Here is a 13,718-nt window from a genome sequence, read left to right as displayed (position 1 = left end):
CCCAATCAAAAGACATAGACTGGCTAAATGGATACAAAAACAAGACCCATATATATGCTGTCTACAACAGACCCACTTCAGACCTAGGGACACATATAGACTGAAAGTGACGGGATGGAAAAAGATATTCCATGCAAATGGAAATCAAAGGAAAGCTGGAGTAGTAATACTCGTATCAGATAAAATAGACTTTAAAATAAAGAGATAAGGAGGGACACTACATAATGATCAAAGGATCAATCCAAGAAGTAGATATAACAACTATAAATGTTTATGTTTCTTTTCAAGTGGGGGGTAACTCTCCTGGGCAGCCTCTAATCATTCCAGCCACCGTCAGAGTTACTGTGCGTCCCATAGAGAAGATATTTTTCACCAGGCTCCACCTGTGAGAAAGGAGAGGATGCAGAAAGAACAGCTTGCCTCAGTTCAATAGCTTCCATCACTTTCAAGGCTGTCAACCAGCAAAGGCTTCTGGGCATCAGACACTCTCCAATTAGGCCATCAATAAAAGCCAGGGGGTGTTACCAGCCATGATGACAAGTTAGGAAATGGAAAGACCGGAAATATGCTAGCGCCCCAGCAACTACAACTTGGATGGCTTGTCCAATGCTCCTTGCCCAGTGTTTCCAGTCTACCTGCCACAGGTGTGTGGCTTCCTCCTTGGTCAACTCCTGTGTAAATCAAGCACTGACCAGGCAAGGGCAGATCCAGAAGAAAACATCAGGGCTGTTGCATTCATTTCAGTGAAGACTTTATTTTCACCAGGGCTGGGTGGCCCTGATAGCTCTGCTCTACCTGGCTGCCACTTGGGATGACTTGTGGGGCCACTTGGTTTCCAAAGTCATGTAATAACATTGTAGAGACTCAGTAGCAGTGAGTCCCCATTCAGATTCAAAATTTTTAATTAACAGTACTTCCTCTACTGGATGTTGGATATGTTAGCAATGAGAATTGACTGGGACCTCACATGTGCATAGCCTTTTTCTGGATACTTTCAAGAGTAGAAGTGGTTTTCACCTGGTACTATCTGGCACAGCCTTCCTGCAGTTAAAATACTGAAATACTTCCGTACCACTTAGTAAGTAGACAATGCCCCAAGCACCCCACTCTGAAGTTCCCAGCCATCTCAGCCCCTCCTCCCAGACTTCTGCACCGTGGTATGACCCAGGAACGAAAGGGTTAATGATGGCCCACAGGGACCACAGGTATCCACTGTGATGGCTCAGCACCGGTACTAGACCAGTTGTTAAATATTTTGACTATCAGCCCTCTCCCCTCCCCCCGACCCCAGTGCCTTGCTTCTAAGTTAAAAACAACCACCACCGCCACCCCTCATTTTAGACATTTTTATCCTTGCTAATTTATAGAGAAGGATGCAGTGGGATTGGGATTGGGCCAAGTCTTAATCCCATACAGAGGCAAGACAGCCAGAAACAGAATTAATCATCTAAGTGGCGATGCTATAAGCATTTTCCTCCACTTTGGACATCTCTCCACCAGAATGACGTCCACAAGGACAGGAATTTTTGTCTGATTTGTACACTGCTGTATCCTAGCACCCAGAACTGTGCTGGGCACACAAAAAGCGCTCAATAAATCAATACAGCTCTTGAATGAAGGCATGAATTCCCTGATCTGATGGCCCAGTTCTTGCCTAACTTGACAAATCTGGGAAACCCTAAAGCTTTTCAGGACTTCACAGTTTTAATTTTTTTTTCCAAGAATTATTCAGTCTCTTCACACCTCGAGGCCCAGAGGAAGTGTGTCCACCATGCTTGCCATTGCCAAAGTCTCCACATCTGTGGCCATGTGTTTCTGGGTAGCCATCCTCTGTGATCTATAAGGCATTCCATTTTCTCCAAGAGACTTTGATTTTCATTTCCAGAAAATTAGCCTCACACATGACATCATGTTGACCGATTCAGCAGAAGCCGCTCCAGGATCTCAGCCAACACAGGTCAGACAGAGAGAGGAGGGCAGCACCCTGCAGTCATGGCTCTGTGAGAGCCACACCGTTGTGGCTTTTCGTCTCAGGGTGCTCCCAGGGAGTGGAGGGGTGTCAAGGACCAGGAGGAAGAGGCTCTGGCGGCAGAGGCTTCCGAGACTCGGAGCAACCAAGCTGACATTCTCCAGCCTCTGAAGAAAGCTGCTCTGGAGGGTGGAAAAGTACTGCATTTGATTCACCAAGGTGTCTCTCATCCCCTACCCACTGCTCAGCTGTGCTCCCCGGATGTGTGTTTTCGCTCAGCAAGTTCTCTGCAGGGTTTGAATGGAAAGGGGGTGAAGTCTCTGAAGGAAAACTTGAAATCTGTGACATTTGAGAATCAGCTGTCTTGACTGTTTACAAAACTGTAGACGAAAGTGTCGCCCTCGGAACACACATCCCACAGGCAAATCCACACGTCCCTCTTGACGTTAGTCTGGGGACCAATGTGGCTCCCACAGCAGATTCTCCCACGAGAGCCATGCTCCACAGGGCCTGCGTTCTCAGATGGATTGTATCTGTCTACTTCAATCTAATCACAACACCCATGGCACGTCCTACCAGGAGTCACAATGATACTTTGCTTTTAACCCCTTTCATCCATGCATCGCCATGCAGTTTTCAAACTTTAATGAATACCCTCTCTCAAAGTAGCGAGTGTCATTATCCCTGTGTCAAGGTTTGAGGAACCGAGTCACCCACAGGCTGTGACCCACAGGCCACAGGCTGAGTCAAGACGAGAGGGAGAGTCCAAATTCCTGACCAACAGCTGCCCACACCACTGGCCTGACCCCATACCCATGGCCGGGCATTTCTTATTTGAAGCTGCTCACTTCACCCCACACCTCCTCTGAGGTCTTATTCTCATTCTACAGCTAAAAAGGGTGTGGCGGCCCCGGAGGGGTGGAGAACAGGAGAGAGGGATGGTTGAACACACGTAACTCAGCACCTGAGGACCTCAGATATGGTCAAGAAAGTGAGCCTGAGGTAGGAGTTTTCTCTCATGAACGTCAGACCACAAAGCCCCGTCTCATTCCCCAAGCCTTCCAGAGGTCTCTCGCCATCTACGCTTGGTCCATGCCTCCCTAGAGCCTCAATTCTTACATCATTGCCTCAATCCTATGCCATCCCTTCTGGAAACACCTCCACTCCCTGCATTCCCTCTCCTGCTGATGGTCCTTTCTCTGAGGAGAACTTTGAAACGTGTCCCTTCCTGACCCCAGTGAAAGTTCTCACATTCTCTCCATTTTCATTCTCAGCAATCGAGATGTTGAAGGAAGGGACCCCCCACTAATGTGGGACCCCTGATTTCCTTCCTTTCTCCCCATCCCCTGATCCCACAGACACCCACAGTGCTCTTCCCCTCCTAACTTCATCTGGCCAAACTCTTCAACCCACTCCAAGATGACCCTCTTATATTAATTATCCTAAGTGGCTAAACTAAATTGTTCATACTTTCCTTTCCGTCACCCTGCTTGTGACCAGCCCCTCCCTTTCCCCTCTTCCTTACATGCCTTGTCTCCTTCTGCAAACCCTCAGACCCAAACACCATTGCCCAGAAGGCCTGGCCCTACAGCTGACCTTCTGTATATGGAACTGATGGCGCTCTCTAGAAAAGGAAGCCAGGAGCTGACTCCATTAGGAACCAGCTCTCAGGGCATGGGAGATAACATCGTGTAGGGGAGATACACGGATACCTGGGAAAGCGTCTTGATTAGAGGTGGGGTTCCCACATGTTGCAAACCTTTTTCTTTTCCCAGAAGGAGGAGATACGTAAGGAAGGGGAGTCCTGACAAGTTCTCCTTCATCAAGAGGCAGTGCAGTGCAGTGGCCAGGGGAATGGGCTACGGAGCCCGGCTGCCTGAGAGCAAATCCTGGCTCCATACTGACCAGCTGTGAGACACACAGCTTTCTTCATCACTCGGTGCTTCATTTCACTCTTCTGTAAGCTAAAATCATACCTCATCCTCAGGATCATCATAGAAATAAATGACTTAAGGCATCGAAAGTTCCTAGAGCAGTGTCTAGTTCTTAATAATTGTTAGAAGCCAACATTTCTTTCTACAAACAGTTACTCAGTCCCAAACACTGTGCTAGGTTAGGAGCTGGCCCTCCAGGAGTCTAGTGGGGGAGACAGACAAACAGATATTCACCATCACCATGGTCCTGGCATGATGGGGATGTGCACAGGGCACTATGAGTTTGCTTTTGTGTGAATCAGGAGACAATTCTAGCCCCAAAGGCACATGCTAAGCAGTGGAACTCAGGCTGGAACTCAGGAATTTATTTCCTCAGCCAGGTGACAGCATGCAGTGAAAAACCTGCACACCTGTACATGGTGGAACTTCAGAATAGCATAACCCACCCTGGGGAGGAAAAGGAATGGGTCAGAGATGGGTTTGGAGAATTGATGGCTGAATTTATCCTAATTAGGGATTCATTCATCAAAATGGATGGGGGAATCCGAGGCAGGGTTCTAGGCAGAGAGAAGAGCATTAACAAAAGCAAAGAGGCAGGAAAGAGCACGCTAAATGCAGAAAAGTACAATTAATTGAGTACTACCTTAAGCATGCGGCAGGGGATGGCAGTCGGTATGTTAAGCAGGGGCCAAACAAGGCAGCAGCGGGCCCACCAGGTCTAAGGGAAGATGGCCACAGGTTCAGCTCTTTACACTGACTCTGAGCTACCGACTTGAATCTGGTTTCCTCTTTCCTTCTCTGTTCTACTCTGGGCTAACAGGGGGTGTTGCTAACAGCTGGCACCCTGAGGGTCAGTGACCTAACAACAACTTTGGGCTGCCATACTTTCTGGTCATCAAGATTAGACTGGAACCCTGTGTCAAGAGGGAGTCTCTCTAATTTGTCAAGAATCGCTAAATGAAAGGTTAAATTATTTGTACCCTCTCTGCTCTATAACTTCCTCTGAAATCCCAGGGGGATCCTCACTTAAGTCACTTCAACAAAAGAAGAAATGGATACACTCTGAACATAGAAATAATATTGCCAAAACACTGCACAGTTCCACTGAAAATGAAATACACCATTTCATGGCAATGTGGACATTCTCAACTATAACTTTGCTTTGGAGATTCAATTCCTATTTCACATTTTGTTAATCAAATGTCACGGACAGTGAATATTTGCTTTCTCATTTTGCATTCTGGGAAAGCAGAGTAGATGGATTTCCAGGGCAGCCATATCAGTTTATACACAAAACAACCCTAGACCTGAGAACTCCTTACTCCATCTCAACCTAGAATTTGACCCTTGACCCAAGTCTCTTTCAATCATCTCATTTAATTATTCAATAACTGTTTATTAAGTATCTAGTGTGGGTCATAACAGACACACGATTTGAGTTTCTAACTTTTGGGAGAAGACCAATATGCAAATGGACAAATTAAACTACCGGGTGACCTGAAAAGAACAGAACAGAAACAGAAACAGGGCAAAACGTTTGGAAATCGGAGAAGGACCAGCTTGGTTCGGGAGAGTTGGGAAAGGCTTGATATAAGAGGAGGACTTTAAGCTGGCTCTCGGAGGCTCTCTGGTGTTTCAGAAAACAACAAGCCATTCCATCAGAATGACTGTGATGGAAGGTTTGAGGGTCAGAGTGACAGGAGCTGAGCCATAGATGTAGGTTGGAACTGAATTTTGATGAGTCAGAGTCACGTGGTCAGGTTTGGTTTTTTAGAAAGATATTTCTGGTTGTATAAAAAGGATGGACTGGAATGCAGTGCAATGAGAAGCAGGGATTCCATGGATGGAGCCATTGTGACCTGCAAGGGTCAACAATGGTGATGGCCTGACCTAACATGACACAGTAGGGGTATTTGTGAGGTGGAATTCTCTGGCTTTGTGACAGACTGACTATGAAAGTGAAAGAGAGGAACAGTTCAAGAACGACTGGAATTTCTAACCTGGGAAACTGCGGAAGTAGTGACACCGTGAATCAAGATCAAGAATACCTGAGGTAGAGGACGTGATGGATAAAAGGCTTCCATTTGAGATGTATTAATTTTGAGGTGACTTAAGGCAGTCCAATTGGAAGTATCCAGTTGGTCACTGGGAACATTTGACTAAGCTTAGGAGAAATAACAGGGCTGGAAATAGGGATCCAGAAATTATTATGGATTGAACTATATGAAATTGCCAATATTTGATCTCATTTTACCTAAAAAAATAGCAATTTCATTTGGGAGAATATTTCATATGGGAAAATATACTGAGTGAGAGGGAAGAGATGAATCCTAAAGGCAGGACACTATCTGGGAAACACTGACTTCTAAGGGTGGGCAGAGAAGGAGAAATCGTGAAGAAAATTGCAAAGAATTGGTGGAAGATAGTGACATAAGGGAAATTGAAGAGGGAAGAATGGTGGAGAAGCCAGAGTAAGAATGCTCATCAGAGAGGAGTGGGGAGAGGGCAGACAGCAGAAACAAGAAGAACTACAGTCCTGCAGCCTGTGGAACAAAAACCACATTCACAGAAAGATAGACAAGAGGAAAAGGCAGAGGGCTATGTACCACATGAAGGAATAAGATAACACCCCAGAAAAACAACTAAATGAAATGGAGATAGGCAATCTTCCAGAAAAATAATTCAGAATAATGATAGTGAAGATGATCCAGGACCTCGGAAAAACAATGGAGGCAAAGATCGAGAAGATGCAAGAAATGTTTAACAAAGATCTAGAAGAATTAAAGAACAAACAAACAGAGATGAACAACACAATAACTGAAATGAAAAATTCACTAAAAGGAATCAATAGCAGAATAACTGAGGCAGAAGAATGGATAAGTGACCTGGAAGACAGAATGGTGGAATTCACTGCTGCAGAACAGAATAAAGAAAAAAGAATGAAAAGGAATGAAGACAGCCTAAGAGACCTCTGGGACAACATTAAACACAACAACATTCGCATTATAGGGGTCTCAGAAGGAGAAGAGAGAGAGAAAGGACCCGAGAAAATATTTGAAGAGATTATAGTCGAAAACTTCCCTAACATGGGAAAGGAAATAGCCACCCAACTGTAGGAAGCACTGCGAGTCCCATGCAGGATAAACCCAAGGAGAAACACGCCGAGACACATAGTAATCAAATTGGCAAAAATTAAAGACAAAGAAAAATTGAAAGCAGCAAGGGAAAAATGACAAATAACATACAAGGGAACTCCCATAAGGTTAACAGCTGATTTCTCAGCAGAAACTCTACAAGCCAGAAGGGAGTGGCATGATATACTTAAAGTGATGAAAGGGAAGAACCTACAACAAAGATTACTCTACCCAGCAAGTATCTCATTCAGATTCGATGGAGAAATCAAAAGCTTTACACACAGGCAAAAGCTAAGAGAATTCAGCACCACCAAACCAGCTCTACAACAAATGCTAAAGGAACTTCTCTAAGTGGGAAACACAAGAGCAGAAAAGGACCTAAAAAAACAAACCCAAAACAATTAAGAAAAGGGAAATAGGAATATACATATCGATAATTACCTTAAACGTGAATGGATTAAATGCTTCAACCAAAAGACACAGGCTTGCTGAATGGATACAAAAACAAGACCCATATATATGCTGTCTACAAGAGACCCACTTCAGACCTAGGGACACATACAGACTGAAAGTGAGGGGATGGAAAAAGATATTCCATGTAAATGGAAATCAAAAGAAAGCTGCAGTAGCAATACTCATATCAGATAATATAGACTTTCAAATAAAGAACGTTAAAAGAGACAAGGAAGGACACGTAATGATCAAAGGACCAATCCAAGAAGAAGATATAACAATTATAAATATATATGCACCCAACATAGGAGCACCTCAATACATAAGGCAACTGCTAACAGCTCTAAAAGAGGAAATCGACAGTAACACAATAATAGTGGGGGACTTTAACACCTGACTTACACCAATGGACAGATCATCCAAACAGAAAATTAATAAGGAAACACAAGCTTTTAATGACACAATAGACCAGATAGATTTAATTGTTATTTACAGGACATTCCATCCAAAAACAGCAGATTACACTTTCTTCTCAAGTGCGCACAGAACATTCTCCAGGATAGATCACATCCTGGGTCACAAATCGAGCCTCAGTAAATTTAAGAAAATTGAAATCATATCAAGCATCTTTTCTGACCACAACACTATGAGATTAGAAATCAATTACAGGGGAAAAAATGTTAAAAACACAAACACATGGAGACTAAACAATACGTTACTAAATAACCAAGAGATCACTGAAGAAATCAAACAGGAAATCAAAAAATGCCTAGAGACAAATGACAATGAAAACACGATGATCCAAAACCTATGGGATTCAGCAAAAGCAGTTCTAAGAGGGAAGTTTATAGCTATACAAGCCTGCCTCAAGAAACAAGAAAGATCTCAAATAAACAATCTAACCTTACACCTAAAGGAACTGGAGAAATAAGAACAAACAAAACCCAAAGTTAGCAGAAGGAAAGAAATCATAAAGATCAGAGCAGAAATAAATGAAATGGAAACAAAGAAAACAATAGCAAAGATGAATAAAACTGAAAGCTGGTTCTCTGAGAAGATAAACAAAATTGATAAACCATTAGCCAGACTCATCAAGAAAAAGAGGGAGAGGACTCAAATCAATAAAATTAGAAATGAAAAAGGAGAAGTTACAACAGACATCGCAGAAATACAAAGCATCCTAAGAGACTACTACAAGCAACTCTATGCCAATAAAATGGACAACCTGGAAGAAATGGACAAATTCTTAGAAATGTATAACCTTTCAAGACTGAACCAGGAAGAAATAGAAAATATGAACAGACCCATCACAAGTAATGAAATCGGAACTGTGATTAAAATTCGAAACTGTGATTAAAAATCTTCCAACAAACAAAAGTCCAGGATCATTTAGAGAAGAGCTAACACCCATCCTTCTCAAACTCTTCCAAAGAATTGCAGAGGTAGGGACACTCCCAAGCTCATTCTATGAGGCCACCATCACCCTGATACCAAATCAAGACAAAGATACTACAAAAAAGAAAGTTACAGACCAATATCACTGATGAATATAGATGCAAAAATCCTCAACAAAATGCTAGCAAACAGAATCCAACAACACATTAAAAGGATCATACACCATGATCAAGTGGGATTTATCCCAGAGATGCAAGGATTCTTCAATATATGCAAATCAATGTGATACACCATATTAACAAACTAAAAAATTAAAACCATATGATCATCTCAATAGAGGCAGAAAAAGCTTTTGACAAAATTCAACACCAATTTATGATAAAAACTCTCCAGAAAGTGGGCATAGAGGGAACCTACCTCAACATAATAGAGTCCATATGCAACAAACCCACAGCAAACATCATTGTCAATGGTGAAAAACTGAAAGCATTTCCTTTAAGATCAGGAAGAAGACAAGGATGTCCACTTTCACCACTATTATTCAACACAGTTTTGGAAATCCTAGCCATAGCAATCAGAGAAGAAAAAGAAATAAAAGGAATACGAATTGGAAAAGAAGACGTAAAACTGTCACTGTTTGCAGATGACATGATACTATACATTGAGAATCCTAAAGATGCCACCAGAAAACTACTAGAGCTAATCAACGAATTTGGTAAAGTTGTAGGATACAAAATTAATGCACAGAAATCTCTTGCATTCCTATACAGTAATGATGAAAAATCTGAAAGAGAAATTAAGGAAACACTCCCATTTACCATTGCAACAAAAAGAATAAAATACCTAGGAATAAACCTACCTGGGGAGACAAAAGACCTGTATGCAAAAAACTATAAGACAATGATGAAAGAAATTAAAGATGATACCAACAGATGGAGAGATATACCATGTTCTTGGATTGGAAGAATCAATATCGTGAAAATGACTATACTACCCAAAGCAATCTACAGATTCAATGCAATCCCTACCAATTTACCAATGGCATTTTTTACAGAAGTAGAACAAAAAATCTTAAAATTTGTATGGAGACACAAAAGACCCCAAACAGCCAAAGCAGTCTTGAGGGAAAAAAAACGGAGCTGGAGGAATCAAATTCCCTGACTTCAGACTATACTACAAAGCTACAGTAATCAACATAATATGGTACTGGCACAAAAACAGAAATATAGTTCAATGGAACAGGATAGAAAGCCCAGAGATAAACCCACACACCTATGGTCAAGTAATTGATGACAAAGGAGACAAGGATATACAATGGAGAAAAGACAGTCTCTTCAATAAGTGGTGCTGGCACTAGCAAACGTAGTAAGGTAGATAGCTAGTGGGAAGCAGCCGCATGGCACAGGGATATTGGCTCGGTGCTTTGTGACAGCCTGGAGGGGTGGGATAGGGAGGGTGGGAGGGAGGGAGACGCAAGAGGGAAGGCATATGGGAACATATGTATATGTATAACTGATTCACTTTGTTATAAAGCAGAAACGAACACACCATTGTAAAGCAATTATACCCCAATAAAGATGTTAAAAATAATAATAAGTGGTGCTGGGAAAACTGGACAGCTACATGTAAAAGAATGAAATTAGAGCACTCCCTAACACCAAACACGAAACATAAACTCAAAATGCATTAGGGACCTAAATGTAAGACCTGACACTATAAAACTCTTAGAGGAAAACATAGGAAGAACACTCTTTGACATAAATTACAGCAAGATATTTTTTGATCCACCTCCTAGAGTAATGGAAATAGAAGCAGAAATAAACAAATGGGACCTAATGAAGCTTAAAAGCTTTTGCACAGCAAAGGAAACCATAAACAAAACGAAAAGAGAACGATCAGAATGGGAGAAAATATTTGCAAATAAATCATCAGAGAAAGGATTAATCTCCAAAACATATAAACAGCTCATGCAGCTCAATATTAAAAAAACAAACAACCCAATCCAAAAATGGGCAGAGGACCTAAATAGATATTTCTCCAAAGAAGATATACAGATGGCCGAGAAGCACATGAAAAGCTGCTCAACATCACTAATTATTAGAGAAATGCAAATCAAAACTACAATGAGGTATCACCTCACACCAGTTAGAATGGGCATCATCAGAAAATCTACAAACAGCAAATGCTGGAGTGGTTGTGGAGAAAAGGGAACCCTCTTGCACTGTTGGTGGGAATGTAAATTGATACAGCCACTATGGAGAACAGTATGGAGGTTCCTTAAAGAACTAAAACTAGAATTACCATATGACCCAGCAATCCCACTACTGGGCATATACCCAGAGAAAACCATAGTTCAAAAAGACACATGTACCCCAATGTTCATTGCAGCTCTATTTACAATAGCCAGGTCATGGAAGCAACCTAAATGTCCATCGACAGACGAATGGATAAAGAAGATGTGGTACATATATACAATGGAGTATTACTCAGCCATAAAAAGGAACGAAATTGGGTCATTTGTAGAGACATGGATGCATCTAGAGACTGTCATACAGAGTGAAGTAAGTCAGAAAGAGAAAAACAAATATCGTATATTAACACATATATGTGGAACCTAGAAGATGGTACAGATGAACCGGTTTGCAGAGCAGAAATTGAGACATAGATGTAGAGAACAAACGTGTGGACACCAAGGGGGGGAAAGTGGCATGGAGTGGTGGTGGTGGTGTGATGAATTGGGAGATTGGGATTGACATGTACACAGTGATGTGTATAAAATGGATGACTAATAAGAAAAAATAAATAAATAAAAATCAACATTAACAAAATAAAAAGAAAGGAGTGGGTATTCAAGAGCCTCAAAAGGTACAGAGGATGCAAGGAGGAAGACAAAAAACAGGACCTGAATCCGGCGGTTGGGAGGTGACTAAAACCTCACCGGGAATTTCAGCTGAATGATGAGACAAGAGGTTGAAAAGAGAGAGTTGTCAGCAGGTTTTCTTTGCTTGTGTGTCTTGTTTTTTAAGGTTTGGGGACACTTGAGCATATCTGTGTATAAAAGGAAGAAGCCAGAGAAAAGAAAGTAATTAAAGATACAAGACAGGAGAAATTGGGAGAGCCGGGTCCTAGAGGGAGCAGAGGAATAGACTTAGATGCATGGGGGAAGGTTTGCCCCAGACAGAGGGAAAGGGCTCATTGAAAGCAGTTTTATGTCCCTAACTATCATGTGCCTCTCTAGCCACTCAGACAGATCGAATTTATTAGTGCTATGATGTCGCCATGGGACAAAAATCCTTCTCAAAGAGAAAGATGGCAGAGATTTTAATTACCGGAACTTCTTTCCTGAGATCGGTTGCCATGCCTTTGATATATTCTTGGGCACACCCACCTCACAGGCTGAAGCACCACCACTAAGCCCTCTCCACTGGCTGTCATGGGCCCACCCTCAAAAGAAAGCCATCTCCTAAGAAAGACTTAAAAAAAACCCAATCAGGCTCTTTGGAGAGAACTGAAGAATGGTACCTGAATTCACTCTGGTTGTCAGTCTCTGGAGAGATGTTTGGACGTTTCTTCTGGCCCTGAAACTGAGGGTCTCAACTCCTATCACTGAGAAGAGTTGGGGCAAAGGGGTTCCCTTTGGGGCCAGTTTCTAACACAAACAAAAGGGGAAATTAATCCCCCAGGAAAGTTGGTATTCTTTTTTAATGATGGATCACAAACACAGATGCTGTCTTAAAACTCCCAGCTAATCCTGTCCTAGTTCTCATTACTTTAAGGCCAAAGTGCTAGGATTATGTACTTTGTAGTCATCTAACCAGAATAGTAGAGAAACAGGGTTAGGAACACAAGTCTCCTCAACCATGGAAATTAATAAATTAAAAAACCCAGCAGCCCAGCCCTCTAACAAAAGAGCCTGCAACCCGTTAGGTAAGGGACTCAAGTTTCCAGCTGAGCTGACCATAGACCTGGTAGCCTGGGGAATGTGAGGTCTTGGTAACAGAGATCAGGTGAGAGGGTCAGGGGGTTAGGTGAGAGGCCAGGAAGGTTCCCACTAAGCCCCTCATACATAACCCACAGAGTACTTACAGGGATCCTAATTGTCAACTTATGGCTGTCTCTAGTACAAGAACCCTATCTGGTACAAGACGCTCAGTAAATATGTCTCTAACGAATAAGCAAGTGAAGAATGAGTGCTATTGCCAGGTAACTATACTATTTTTGCAAATAAGACTTCAGCTTGTCTTAGTGCTTGTGCACGCATCAGAGAGAAAATGAGGTGGGTCCTTTGGAAAGCTATCTTACCACCAGTTTCTTATCTCATATTACGAAACCAGTTTTTAAAAACAGGCCACAGATTTTCAATCTGTGGTGTGTGTGTGTGTGTGCATAGATATGCATAGACACACACACACACACAATGGGGAGTGTAAGCATCAGTAAGACTATAGCTTGAAGTGAGATGATCTGGGATCCTGAAAGATTATGAGAACACTAACACAATTTTACACCTAGTAGCATCAAGGGGATTTGTACCAGCCTTTTGAGATAAATAAAACAGTAATAAAATTTTTCCAGCATGAGTTTAGCTCCTGCCTTTTGTTCCCTTCAGATTCCCTCTTTTTTTTTCTATAATCTTCCACATTTTTCTTGCACTGTGAAGTGATTTTGTTACTATGGAAACCACAGGGTCTGCATAAAGCTCACGTATGATGTCAACTCATAAAATGATTGAAATTTGTCCCATGGCTTGATAAAAAGCATTTGGAGGAATTACCAAACCCCAATATAGTAGTGTGCCCATATAAAACACGTATCTGGGAATATACCTTATTT

Source organism: Grampus griseus (assembly GCF_964374135.1).
Source record: "Grampus griseus genome assembly, chromosome: 13".
NCBI classification, from domain to species: domain Eukaryota; kingdom Metazoa; phylum Chordata; class Mammalia; order Artiodactyla; family Delphinidae; genus Grampus; species Grampus griseus.
This window is presented reverse-complemented; position numbering follows the sequence as displayed.